This window comes from Schistocerca serialis, chromosome 8 (genome assembly GCF_023864345.2).
Source record: "Schistocerca serialis cubense isolate TAMUIC-IGC-003099 chromosome 8, iqSchSeri2.2, whole genome shotgun sequence".
NCBI lineage: Eukaryota > Metazoa > Arthropoda > Insecta > Orthoptera > Acrididae > Schistocerca > Schistocerca serialis.
This window is the reverse complement of record NC_064645.1, coordinates 559,417,859-559,432,341: the sequence shown is the minus strand read 5'-3', so window position 1 is coordinate 559,432,341 and position 14,483 is coordinate 559,417,859.

The window sequence follows — 14,483 nt, the reverse complement described above, 5'->3', positions numbered from 1 at the left end:
TCACTCGAACTGCACACGCTCCACACCATTACAGAGCCTCTGCCAGATTGAACAGTCCTCTGCTGACTTGCAGGGTCCATGGATTGATGAGGTTGTCTCCATACCCGTACACGTCCATCGTCTCGATACAATTTCACACGAGACTCGTCCGACCAGGCAACATGTTTTCAGTCATCAACAGTCCAATGTCAGTGTTGGCGGGCCCAGGCGATGCTTAAAACTTTGTTTCGCGCAGTCATCAAGGGTACACGAGTGGGTCTTCGGCTCCGAAAGCCCATATCGATGATGTTTCGTTGAATGTTTCACATGCAGACACTTGCTGAGGGCCCAGCATTGAAATCTGCAGCAATTTGCGTAAGGGTTGCACTTCTGTCACGTTGTAAGATTCTCTTCAGTCGTCGTTGGTCCCTTTCTTGCAGGATCTTTTTCCAGTTGCAGCGATTTCGGATATTTGATGTTTTACCAGATCCCGATATTCACGATACACTAGCGAAATAGTCGTACGGGAAAATTCCCACTTCGTCGCTACCTCAGAGATACTGTGTCCCATCGCTCGCACCCCGACTGTAATACCACGTTCAAACTCCCTTAAATCTTGATAACCTGACATAGTAGCAGCAGTAACCAATCTAACAAGTGTTGCAGGCGCTTGTTGTGTTATTTTATAGGTGTTGCCAACAGTAACGCCGTACTGTGCCTGTTTACATATCTCTGTATTTGAATACGCGTGCCTCTACGAGTTTCTTTGGCGCTTCAGTGTATGAGTGTGTGTGTGTAACTTATCTCTGTATATGTTTCTGTCTTCAACGTCTATTGGAAGGATTTGTACTTCTTCTAGATCAAGTTTGAGTTGTGTAGTTCATGGTATTGTTGACTTAACCCCTTGCATGTATGTCAGAAATCTGTTGGTAGTAGCCTACTGATGTGCCCATGGAACTTCTTCTGACGTAAGCTGGTATGTTTGACAACTTCCCTGTAGTCCTAGAATATACGAGGGTGGTTTGAAAAGCTCTCGGCACGGAATACAAAAAAAAAGTACTTACATCACTGAAACTTTTTTTTATTTTTCAATGTAGTCTCCTTGTAGATTAATGCACGTGGTCCAACGATGTTCCAGTGCCTTGATCCCATCTCGAAAATGAGTTTCCTCCAGGCCTGCAAAATAGTTGTCAATTCCGGCTATTAGTTCTCCCTTTGAAGTGAATCTTCGTCCACGAAGAAAAATTTTCAGTTTTAGGAAGAGACGGAAGTCTGACGGAGCCTTATCAGGTGAGTAAGGCGGGTCTGGCAACAGTTGATATCTTAGTTCGTATAATATTGCCATGACGACGGCACATGTGTGCAGGCGCTTATTGTCTTGATGTAAGATGACGTTCTACCTTGCCAAACCTTGCCTTTTTTCGCGTATCTTTTGTTGAAGTTTTTCCAGGAGGTAATCGTTTTCCCAGTGGGGAGATAATCTACAAACAGAATCCGCATCGCACCCAAGAACACTGACGTCAGATCTTCCCTACTGAATTAATTGTCTTTCTTGTCTTCTGGAGAATCATCATGTTTCCACTGCTTTGACTATTGTTTTGTCTCTGGGGTATAGTAGTGCACCCGTTCATCTGTGGTCACAAACCACAGTGAAAATCTTGTTCATTTCTCCTAAAATGGGCCAAATATTGTTCCAATATGTTAAGTCCCAAGTGTTTTTGATCCAGTGTCAAGAGTCACGGCATCCATCTTGCAGATAATTTTTTTCAGTTCTAATTCTTCAGTTAAAATATGATATACCCTTTCAGATGACATCTGACAAGCATGAGCAATTTCACGCACTTTCAATCGACGATGGTTTTGCAATGATTACTGGAGTAGTGACACATCTTGGCCGACCACTACGAGGATCATCATCTAAGCTCTCTTGACCAAATTCATTTGTCCACTTGGCAACAGTTGAATATGAAGGAGTAGAGTCCCTCAGTGAATTCCGTAAATCGGCATGAATGTCCTTTGCTTTCATACGTTTCTTTGTCTAGTACTTAATCACTGCTCGAATCTCCATTCTTTCCATCTTCGAAAATCACTACGTGGGATCAACAACAGAGCCACGTCACCGCTATAGCTCTCTTCCAAGAGCACTGACGTGGCACGTGTGTACAAGCAACAGTAAAATGAATATCACGTAAACAACTCGTTGCGCTAGCGCTGACCTCTCGTGGTGATTCCGAGAACTTTTCAAACTACCCTCGTAATGTGTATCCATGCTCGCGCGATGACGCATAACTGCTGGTCCAGGGCTGAGAGAGATGTTCGCATAGCGGATCACCGTCAGCGAGAAGTTTGCATAGTGTCTCACACTCGCAGGCACAGCTAAAAAGTTGTCAGTGTTATACTGATGTCACATGTCTATGTAAATAAGAGCCAAGTCTTCCTCTCGGAAATCTTAAAGTGTCGCAGACATAGTTAATGGTCGCTTTTGTAGGAACTTTTGTGATGTCTCAGCTTGTCTGCATGAAAATTCTTGTCCTAACAGGACCTGCATACGAAAGTAGCCCCGAATAACACCGATTGCATTCTTCCTGGTGGTCCTAATGAGACATCACATGTTCCCTTCCTGGGAATCGTGAAGTCCTGCTCTCGACATACATATCAGAAACGTTAAACGTTCTCACCGCTAAAAGCCTTCATCATGTGTGTACACACTCGCGAAAACAGCGTTAATCATAAAAGTATTCTTGTTGTTTGGAAAGAGAGCACTGTCTAAGCACACACGGGGAAATCAGAACAATTATGCAAACAGAATTCGATACACTGTCCTACAGAAGAGAATAATGATGGGAATTTTCGGTGTCCTACAGCTACTGGTCTGGAGATATGCTAATGCCACAGTGGCGGGTGAGTGACAGCATCCCAGCCAGAGATGGATGGCCTACTTCAACTTGTCTTTGAACACTTGGGTTCTCAGTAGTTCCCGTAGATACTCTGCCTCCATCTCGTTCGAACCAGTTCGTAGAGGCTCCTTTGCCCTAGCGCGAAGGACGTCTTGTGAATGAATGGAGTATTCTGGTTGGCTCTTACTGAATTTACCCACCAAATTACTGATGCAGGGAGCACTGTCTGCCACTTATTTCTCCAGCTGAGATTGTCAGTGACAAAACTATTTTGTACATATCGCCATATTGCACTGTCTATTAATTCCCGAAAAAGTGCTCTACAGATCGTCAAATACATACCACGTACTCACCGTGTTGCAGTGCAGCTCCGACGGAGGAAACCGCCGCTGTAAACGCGGCCCGTGGCTGCAGCCGCAGAAGCACGTGTCAGTCAGAGAGTGGTCAGCCGGCTGTGGACGACCCCCCACCACAGGAGAATCTGAGTAATAGGAGCTCTAATGCTATCAATACTCCCAGTGCAAACACTCGTCGTATTAAAACATCTCAAATTTCCATAGAGTATACACTCGACACAAGCGGTTCTGAAGGGAACTCAACACAAACTAGGTATTAGTTCACTATTCACGAGTCCGGGGGAGCCGCGAGTCAAGTCGTCATAAGCCACCAGCTTTCTCGGACTCTCTGAACTCGTTTACAAAGGATGGACAAGCTCCAGCTCGGAACAAAGCCATCCTCTGAGATGCTGTTTCTGGCCCCAGCCTGCTTGCTTGCTGCTGTGCTTTCATCTCCAGACTCACAAGAATATTGGGAACCAGGCACATATTTATCAGTGTAAGTACAGTTAAATATTAGGACTACTGCCGCAGTCTGATAGCGAGAAATGTCCTGGAAATGTCTCCTCTTGACAGCAGTGGTTCTGGAACGAATCTCATATCTATAACGCACATAATTTTCCATATAGCCGGCCGGAGTGGCGGAGCGGTACTAGGCGCTACAGTCTAGAACCGCGCGACCGCTACGGTCGCAGGTTCGAATCCTGCCTCGGGCATGGGTGTGTGTGATGTCCTCAGGTTAGTTTGGTTTAAGTAGTTCTAAGTTCTAGGGGGCTGATGACCTTAGAAGCTAAGTCCCATAGTGCTCAGAGCCATTTGAACCATTTTTTTCCATGTAAAAAACATCTTTCATTCCAGTTACGGCTATTGATGTGCTGAATCTATAGCTCCCTCATGATTGAACGCACAGTAGCGACCATCAGACACTCGTTCATACACCGCTAAGATTGCTGTACAAAGACTGGGTCATTTCCCCTCGGTACAAAGGCGTCACTGTTTCTGGCTCCGACTTGCTTGTTAGATTGCTTGCTTTCTACACCCATCTCCAGACTCTGGGATTACTAGAACAATGTGTTTGCACATGGTCTGCCATAATATTATACCATTTACCCAATACTTTTCGATATCAAGCACACAGCAATATCACTTGCGTAGCAGTTTCGCTTTCATAGTGTAATAATCTTTATTTCTCTAGAAACCTGAAACTTTAGCGAAGTGCAGCGTGCTGTAAACCACCGAGTAACTAACACGTTATCCCGTCTGTGAAGACCTTTACGTGAAAACTCGAAAAAAATAGAGGAGACTGATTTTTTCACTCACGAATACCGATGTCAGTCATGTAACAGATTCCAAATCATCGCCGGCCGAAGTGGCCGTGCGGTTCTAGGCGCTGCAGTTTCAAACCGCGAGACCGCTACTGTCGAAGGTTCGAATCCTGTCGGGCATGGATGTGTGTGATGTCCTTAGGTTAGTTAGGTTTAACTAGTTCCAAGTTCTAGGGGACTAATGACCTCAGAAGTTGAGTCCCATAGTGCTCAGAGCTATTTGAATCATTCCAAATCATCCTAATAATTTACAAAGTCAACTAAGGTGTTTCTCATTTTTAGAGAACCAGCAAACGTGTCTTCTCCCATCTTTCAAATGTTCAAATGTGTTCGAAACCTTATGGGACTTAACTGCTAGATTGCTTGCTTTCTACACCCATCTCCAGACTCTGGTATTACTACAACCATGTGTTTTCACATGGTCTGCCATAATATTATACCATTTACGTAATACTTCTCGATATCAAGCACATAGCAATATCGCTTACATAGCAGTATCGCTTTCATAGTGTAATACTGTTTATTTCTCTAGAAACCTGAAACTTTATCGAGGTGCAGCGTGCTGTAAGCCACTGAGTAACTAAAACCTTATCCCATCTGTGAAGACCTTTACGTGAAAATTCGAAAAAAATAGAGGAGACTGATATTTTCACTCACGAATACCAATGTCTGTGATGTAACAGAATCCAAATCATCCTAATAATTTACAAAGTCAACTAAGGTGTTTGTCATGTCTAGAGAACCAGCACACGTGTCTTCTCCCATCTTTCATCTGCTAGATGCACACATGACAATCGATGTTCTCTAAACTAAATAAAGGCGGGAAACGTGCAGAAGCAGTTAACCGGACAATTTACATGGGAGGGAATAATGGTCCAGTGCAAACACACGTCCATATTGAATCTTCTCAAATTTCCACGCGGAACATTACGCGGTCACGAAAGCTGTCCAACACATACTGAGTATTAGTTCACTATTCAGCCATCTAAAGGACGACACGGTTAGGTCAGCTACATTCCCGCACCCCAACAGGCCTTTCCCTTCGGCCAGCTCCTTCTGTTAGCCGGAAATGTCAATCATTCCCACCACAGCCCACCGCCGCTGCGAGCCACGCATTCCAGACAGAATCGTCCTAGGAAACCGGCTACATACATACTTTATCACAGTGCTTACAATTAAATGTTACGATTACGGTCTAAATTGAACGACATTCGACAATAAGCGCAGAATCGGAAATACCCCCTGTTGGTGGCTGTGGCTCTGGAAATAGAAATATCTGTACCATTCCTATGAGTTGAAACACTTTTCCCTTTGCTATCAAAGTATTCTACGTCAGATCTGTACCTTTCCTACGACTGGACACAGTCATTTTCTTTGCACATGTCAGCACACACACACACACTTTATAAGCCTGATGCTCAAGGTGAACCTATCACTCATCCCCTACTACTAAGTATAATACTTCGCCAATAACTGATTGCTGGCGATACGAAAACAGTGTTGGGTGGACATGTATTGTAACACCCCACCCATCACTTATCTGGTTTTGGTGTGTTCACCCCAGGTAATTGACTAACAGATCAACAGAGAGTGCAAAACTGCCGCCATGTCGGATAACGCAAAGAAAGTAATAAGGCCCTGTGACTCCTGATTGAATTGCGGTGGCAGTGTTGACATTAATTGATTCAGAATTGATCCCTTTTAATTAAAAAGGGGTGCACATTGATGTTATATTCAGCTATTGAACACCAGATGCAAATGTTGAACATAAAATTAATTAAGAAAGTGACTTGGGATTTCAACTCCTTGATTGAAAACAGATGCAGTCGATTAGCACAGATTTATTTTAACTCACGACCTTCAATCATCACATTACATGACTCTCCTAACAGGCAGTGATAATAAATTGCGTTTGCGTGGAGTAAACCGCGATAAATCAAAAGTAATTCCTATTGACTGACCCAGGCGCAATGCGAAGTGCGAGAAGAATTCTACAATACACGGCCCATGAAACCCTCATGGAAACTTTGCTGACGTGATCCAACAAATTAATCAGTGGCCGGAGCAGGCGCAATATCACCGAATACGGCGTGCCGGAGCGTCGTCGTTGTGTGGACGTCGGCCGACCTTGTGGTGCTGCAGTGCTGCGCTCGTCTATTCACTCCTAGCTATCTTGCTCAGTACATAGCTGAACCAAAACTTTCTATCTCCAAACTCAATCATTCCATTTGCTAAGTCCTAAACTGCAGAGATGCTCACTCTCTCAGGCAAGCTGAGTAAAGAACGCCACGTCTGCACTCTAGGCAAACTGGAAACGGAAGACCTCTACGGGGACTTCTCCCAGTCCGCTCTTCGCCTCAGTTTCCCCTCCAGCAAAATCACTTACGCCAATTGCAGCGCAAGTTGCGTTAATTATGCGTCGCTTCCCAGCACCAACCAATGCCTGTTCTGGGAAGTAAACAAATTCCCACAAAATTTCCCTTCCTCTTAACTTCTGCTACTTAGCTCCTCCCAGGCCACCCATCAAGGTTAGTGTCTGCACAAAACACCAATTTTTCCGGAATTCTGACTCCCAGGAGAGTACTTCAAATTCCTTGGTCCTACGTTCCCATCGGAGGCTGGCGTATATCATTCTGTCGCTCTTCACCTGATTTACTTCAGACTCTGCGGACCGTGAATTCAGCATGAAGTTGCTATAGTCATAAACATGCATATTTTGACCTCTGTTGACCGGTCCACCATAGCTTTGCATGGTTTTCTCACATGTTTCACTGAAAACGGGACGACGGACATTTATCAACAGGTGTACAAGTTCTCCGTCTGCTTCCCAGTGCACCAGCATGGGGTCAACCACCCACTCACTGTCACTCATCTTAAGGCAGCTGGAGGCCGCGCCCCATACTGCTTTCTCAGAGCTTGAGCCGCCCTAAGCTGCCTATTGTCGCTTGTCTTCGCAGCTCCCCAGCTGCGCGCCGCGGTCAATTCTGAATACTTCCCTGGGATAAACTAGCCTCCAGTAAATCAACGCGTTTCTGCAAAGTTTTCATGTCATGTGAATTACTTTGAAACCATCACCCGACGTTAATTATTCCAATATGCCCCACCTATACCCTCTACAAGTTGCATTTTGACTTGTCAGTCATTTTTGTTCAGCCCTACTATTCGCTCAACGTGAGTTAGGTGATCTTTAATGACTTCATGTAAGGAGCATAGTTCTTGCCATTTCACAGTATCATAAGTTTTTCCTGCGAGTGGTACCACTGTATCTTAGAAAGAGAGGCATAATCGTTTTACAAGCCGCCAGATGTTACAAAAACACGATTCCAACGTCCATGTTACTGTCACAAGTGGTCTTGGCTCTACAGGTGCTCAAGAGTATCCATGTTAAAAGGTATACTGGCTTTATAAATCAAAGTATAGCATTATCTCTGAATGAAGCAGTTTTTTCAGACAAATACCGAAACACAGAATATAGACGGTGATCACTGGAGTGTATATTATCAGACCAACAGTGCGGTTACACGTTGCTCACACTGCAACTTCATAATAAAATCACTGGATTTAGAAAGTGACAGTGCGAGGGGGTCTTTCAATCTCTAACTTTATGTTAAGAATGCGAGAATGCCCTTTGACTCCCATCCACATAGATTAAGATCGTAAACTATGCACTATGCCCGAGGTGTTAGAAATAAGTAGATCGCTGTCTGGTGTACTTTAATGTTGTATCTGTTCGAGAATTAACAATGAATGGATGTACTGCACAGTCATCTATCTATGCGTAATGGTACTCACAATGTATAGGGGAGGCGATTTAGATATGATACTGAAATTTGGAAGCAAGCTGTCACATCGTTGGTCAGTGTGGTAATTACTGTTAAATTGCTAAAATTGTTCACATTATCAACTGTGAAGAGCAGTTGAACGGAATGGACAGTGTCTTGAAAGGAGCGTATAAGATGAACAGCAACAAAAGCAGAACAGGGATAATGGAATGTAATCGAATTAAGTTGGGTGATGCTGAGGGAATTAGATTAGGAAATGAGACACTTAAAGTAGTAAAGGAGTTTTACTATTTGGGGAGCAAAATAACTGATGATGGTCGAAGTAGAGAGGATATAAAATGTAGACTGGCAATGGCAAGGAAAGCGTGTCTGAAGAAGATTTGTTAACATCGAAAATTGATTTAAGTGTTAGGATGTCGTTTCTGATAGTATTTGTATGGAGTGTAGCCGTGTATGGAAGTGAAACGTGGACGATAAATAGTTTAGACAAGAAGAGAATACAAGTTTTCGAAATGTGGTCCTACAGAAGAATGCTGAAGATTGGATGGGTAGATCACATAACTAATGAGGAGGTATTGAATAGAATTGGGGAGGAGTTTGTGGCACAACTTGACTAGAAGAAGGGATCGGTTGGTAGGACATGTTCTGAGGCATCAAGGGATCACCAGTTTAGTACTGGAGGGCGGCGTGGAGGGTAAAAATCGTAGAGGGAGACCAAGAGATGAATACACTAAGCAGATTCAGAAGCATGTAGGCTGCGGTAGGCACTTGGAGATGAAGAAGCTTGCACAGAGTAGCATGGAGAGCTGCATCAAACCAGTCTCAGGACTGAAGAACACAACAACAACATCAACTGTGATGCTTATTAATACAGTAAGTACATCAATAGTGTCTTTCCCATCCCAGCCGTCCACTGGTACACTGTTGGTTACCACACAATGATTGACTGACATCGCTTGTTTGAGATGGAGAAAGAGTTTTGGTGGAGGGGCAACACAGACTGCTATGTGAGGAATCAATCGAAATGAAACATAGAGTCATCAGCTATCCCGTCTCTGTGCCAGATGAGTTTAAATGTGGAGGTTGTCAGCCACCTTCAGACAGCAGTTTGGAAACTCTCCACAACACTACAAAACTCTTCCAGTTTCCTTGTGGTTGTGACTGCCTTTTATTTAAAATCATCCAGTGTGTGTGTGTATGTGTGTTGTAGTAGCAGCAGCAACAACATGATTTACACTGTGCGATGTATGATTTTCTGTGAGAGGCAAAGAATCAAAGTGTGTTAATGTCAGTTTAGAGCCTGACACAGACCTGGAAGTTGTGGTGGAAAAAACAAAATGTATAGCAGTGTACAAACTGTGTTACAGCAGAAAACAAACAATGTTTAAAACACCGACACAGGGAGCCTCTCTTGCAACTGACAGTGAAGTCTGGTGTGTGCAATGGGTCAACACCTGTTTATTTAATAGGATCGCCACATGTATGCTCAATTCCAGCATGCAGACATTATTTGTTTTCGATATATGGGAGGACAGAGATGCGGTAAAAATCTTATCGAGTTCTCTATCGGATGAAGTTAGTGGAGCTTTTATAGTTCCTAATTTTTCTCTGTTGTACAGAATAACGATGATAGCATGTTGGGGTGATGGACGTGAATGGGCCTTGAGGGACACGGATCTGCTTCAGACAACAGTACTGGTATGTACGAGGTGCATTCAAGTTCTAAGGCCTCCGATTTTTTTTCTAATTAACTACTCACCCGAAATCGATGAAACTGGCGTTACTTCTCGACGTAATCGTCCTGCAGACGTACACATTTTTCACAACGCTGACGCCATGATTCCATGGAAGCGGCGAAGGCTTCTTTAGGAGTCTGTTTTGACCACCGGAAAATCGCTGAGGCAATAGCAGCACGGCTGGTGAATGTGCGGCCACGGAGAGTGTCTTTCATTGTTGGAAAAAGCCAAAAGTCACTAGGAGCCAGGTCAGGTGAGCAGGGAGCATGAGGAATCACTTCAAAGTTGTTATCACGAAGAAACTGTTGCATAACGTTAGCTCGATGTGCGGGTGCGTTGTCTTGCTGAAACAGCACACGCACAGCCCTTCCCGGACGTTTTTGTTGCAGTGCAGGAAGGAATTTGTTCTTCAAAACATTTTCGTAGGATGCACCTGTTATCGTAGTGCCCTTTGGAACGCAATGGGTAAGGATTACGCCCTCGCTGTCCCAGAACATGGACACCATCATTTTTTCATCACCGGTGGTTACCCGAAATTTTTTTGGTGGCGGTGAATCTGTGTGCTTTCATTGAGCTGACTGGCGCTTTGTTTCTGGATTGAAAAATGGCATCCACGTCTCATCCATTGTCACAACTGACGAAAAGAAAGTCCCATTCATGCTGTTGTTGCGCGTCAACATTGCTTGGCAACATGCCACACGGGCAGCCATGTGGTCGCCCGTCAGCATTCGTGGCACCCACCTGGATGACACTTTTCCATTTTCAGGTCGTCATGCAGGATTGTGTGCACAGAACATACAGAAATGCCAACTCTGGAGGCGATCTGTTCAACAGTCATTCGGCGATCCCCCAAAACAATTCTCTCCACTTTCTCGATCATGTCGTCAGACCGGCTTGTACGAGCCCGAGGTTGTTTCGGTTTGTTGTCACACGATGTTCTGCCTTTATTAAACTGTCGCACCCACGAACGCACTTTTGACACATCCATAACTCCATCACCACATGTCTCCTTCAACTGTCGATGAATTTCAGTTGGTTTCACACCACGCAAATTCAGAAAACGAATGATTGCACGCTGTTCAAGTAAGGAAAACGTCGCCATTTTAAGTATTTAAGACAGTTCTCATTCTCGCCGCTGGCGGTAAAATTCCATCTGCTGTACGGTGCTGCCATCTCTGGGACGTATTGACAATGAACGCGGCCTCATTTTAAAACAATGCGCATGTTTCTATCTCTTTCCAGTCCGGAGAAAAAAAATTGGAGGCCTTAGAACTTGAATGCACCTCGTAGTTTGGAGAAGCATCACAGTGCAGTAGCAACATCTACGCCCTTCCCCCAGTTCCCGTACTATCTTTTATACTACCTCGTGTTGCAGGAGCGGGTTTCCTCTGGCGCTGACCTTACACATCGTACACTGTTAGGAGAGCTATGACAACATGTTCCCAACTCTATCCAATGTTCAAAACATGGTCCTTTCGCACTAACTAACCTTAGCCTCTTTCTACACGGGCTGTAGAATGTGGCAGATATGGCTCTCTCTGACGTCTGCTCAGTTCCGACTTAAACTGGAATGATCACATGCGCAAAGCTGCAGGGTGGCAGCACAGAGTCTGAGAGGTAGTTGCAAGATGCATAGGGACTAACTAAAATTTTACTGTAACTGATAGGTATGAAAAAGGTGACTCTTTCGAGATATGAGAGCGCCAGAAGTATGATTCACTAGTGGCTGCAATCATTAAAAGAATTTTCCATGGGATCCAATGCAGTTATGTGGTTGAATGGAAAGACTTCCAGGTCTGTGTCAGGCTCTAAGCTGTCATTAACACATTTTGATCCTTTGCCTCTCACAGAAAACCATACGTCGCACAGTGTAAATCATATAGTTGCTGCTGCTACTATAACACACATACACGAACGCACACAGACACACACACTCTCTCTCTCTCACACACACACACACACACACAAACACTCACACACACACGCCAAATCACAGACAGCATATCTACTGGACAGCGTAACACTAGAGATCTGAAATGCCTGAGTACAATTCTTACGACTTCAATCAGCACAGCATCTACTGTATGTGATCTTTCTCAATCAACCATCGCCTGTAACCTACTGGATACATCGAACAACCTCTCACATGACATCGAGACAGAATGCGTTACAAATACTGGAGAAATATATAGTGGCAGCATCAGGGAGTTGCAAATACCGACTTCATACCGCATTCCTTAGCCGAATCACTTTCTAAATCCCGTGATTTTATTACAAGGTTGCAGTGTCGGCAACGTGTAATCGCACTGTTGGTCTGATAATATACACTCCAGGGATCACCGTCTATATTCAGTGTCTCGGTATTTGTCTGGAAAAACTACTTCATTCAGAGATAATGCTATACTTCGATTTATAAAGCCAGTATAGCTTTTAACATGGATACTCGTGAGCACCTGTAGGACCAAGACAGCTTGTGACAGTAACATGGTCGTTGTAATCGCGTTTTTGTAACATCTGGCGGCTTGTAAAATGATTATGCCTCTCCTTCTAAGATACTGTGGTACCACTCGCAGGAAAAACTTATGATACATGTCCACCCATCGCTGATTTTCGCTCAGTATTGTTTCGCATCGCAAGCAATTAACTTTTGGTGAAGTATTATACTTAGTAGTAGGGGATGAGTGATAGGTTCGCCCTGAGCATCAGGCTTATAAGGTATGTGTGTGTGTGTGTGTTCTGACAATGTGCAAAGAAAATGACGATGTCGTAACATTTAATTGTAAGTACTGTTATAAAATATATATGTAACCGGATTCCTAGGACGATTCTGTGTGGAATGTGTGGCGCACGGAGGTGGTTGACTGTGGCGGGAATGATTGACATTTCCGGCTAGCAGAAGGAGCTGCCCGAATGGAAAGGACTGTTGGGGTGCGGGAATGTAGCTGACCTAACCATGTCGTCCTCTAGACGGCTGAATAGTGAACTAATACTCAGTATGTGTTGGACAGCTTTCGTGAGGCCTGACGTTCCCCGTCGAAATTCGAGAAGATTCAATCTGGACGTGTGTTTGCACTGGACCATTATTCCCTCCCATGTAAATTGTCCGGTTAACTGCTTCTGCACGTTTCCCGCCTTTATTTAGTTGAGAGAACATCGATTGTCATATGCGCATCTAGCGGATGAAAGATGGGAGAAGACACGTTTGCTGGTTCTCTAGACATGAGAAACGCCTTAGTTGACTTTGTAAATTATTACGATGATTTGGAATCTGTTACATCACATCGGTATTCGTGAGTTTCCTCTATTTTTTGAGTTTTCACGAAAAGATCTTCACAGACGGGATAAGTTTTTAGTTACTCAGTGGTTTACAACACGCTGCACGTCGCTAAAGTTTCAGGTTTTTAGAGAAATAAACAGTATTACACTATGAAAGCGATACTGCTATGCAAGTGATATTGCTGTGTGCTTGATATCGAAAAGTATTGCGTAAATGGTACAATATTATGGCAGACCATGTGAAAACACATTGTTCTAGTAACCCAAGAGTATGGAGATGTGTGCAGAAATCAAGCAATCTAGCAAGCCGGTCGGGACCAGAAACAGTGACGCCTTTGTACCGAGGGGAACTGATGGTTGGTTGGTTGGTTGTTTCAGGGAAGGAGACCAGACAGCGAGGTCATCGGTCTCATCGGATTAGGGAAGGACGGGGAAGGAAGTCGGCTGTGCCCTTTGAAAGGAACCATCCCGGGATTTGCCTGGAGCGATTTAGGGAAATCACGGAAAACCTAAATCAGGATGGCCGGACGCGGGATTGAACCGTCGTCCTCCCGAATGCGAGTCCAGTGTCTAACCACTGCGCCACCTTGCTCGGTAGGGGAACTGACCCAGTCTTTGTACAGCAGTCTTAGCGGTGTATGTACGAGTGTCTGATGGTCACTACTGTGTGTCCACTCATGAGGGAGGTATAGATTCAGCACATTGATAGCTGTAACTGGAATGAAAGATTTTTTACATAGAAAATTATGTGCGTTATAGATATGAGATTCGTTCCAGAACCACTGCTGTCAAGAGGAGACATTTCCAGGACATTTCTCGCTATCAGACTGCGGCAGTAGTCCTAATATTTAATTGTACTTACACTGATAAATATGTGCCTGGTTCCCAATATTCTTGTGAGTCTGGAGATGGCCGTAAAAAAGCACAACAGCAAGCAAGCAGGTGGGGCCAGAAACAGCAACTCAGAGGATGGATTTGTTCCGAGCTGGAGCTTGTCCATCCTTTGTACACGAGTTCAGAGAGTCCGAAAAGCTGGTGGCTTATGACGACTTGACTCGCGGCTCCCCCGGACTCGTGAATAGTGAACTAATATCTAGTTTGTGTTGAGTTCCCCTCAGAACCGCTTGTGTCGAGTGTATACTCTACGGAAATT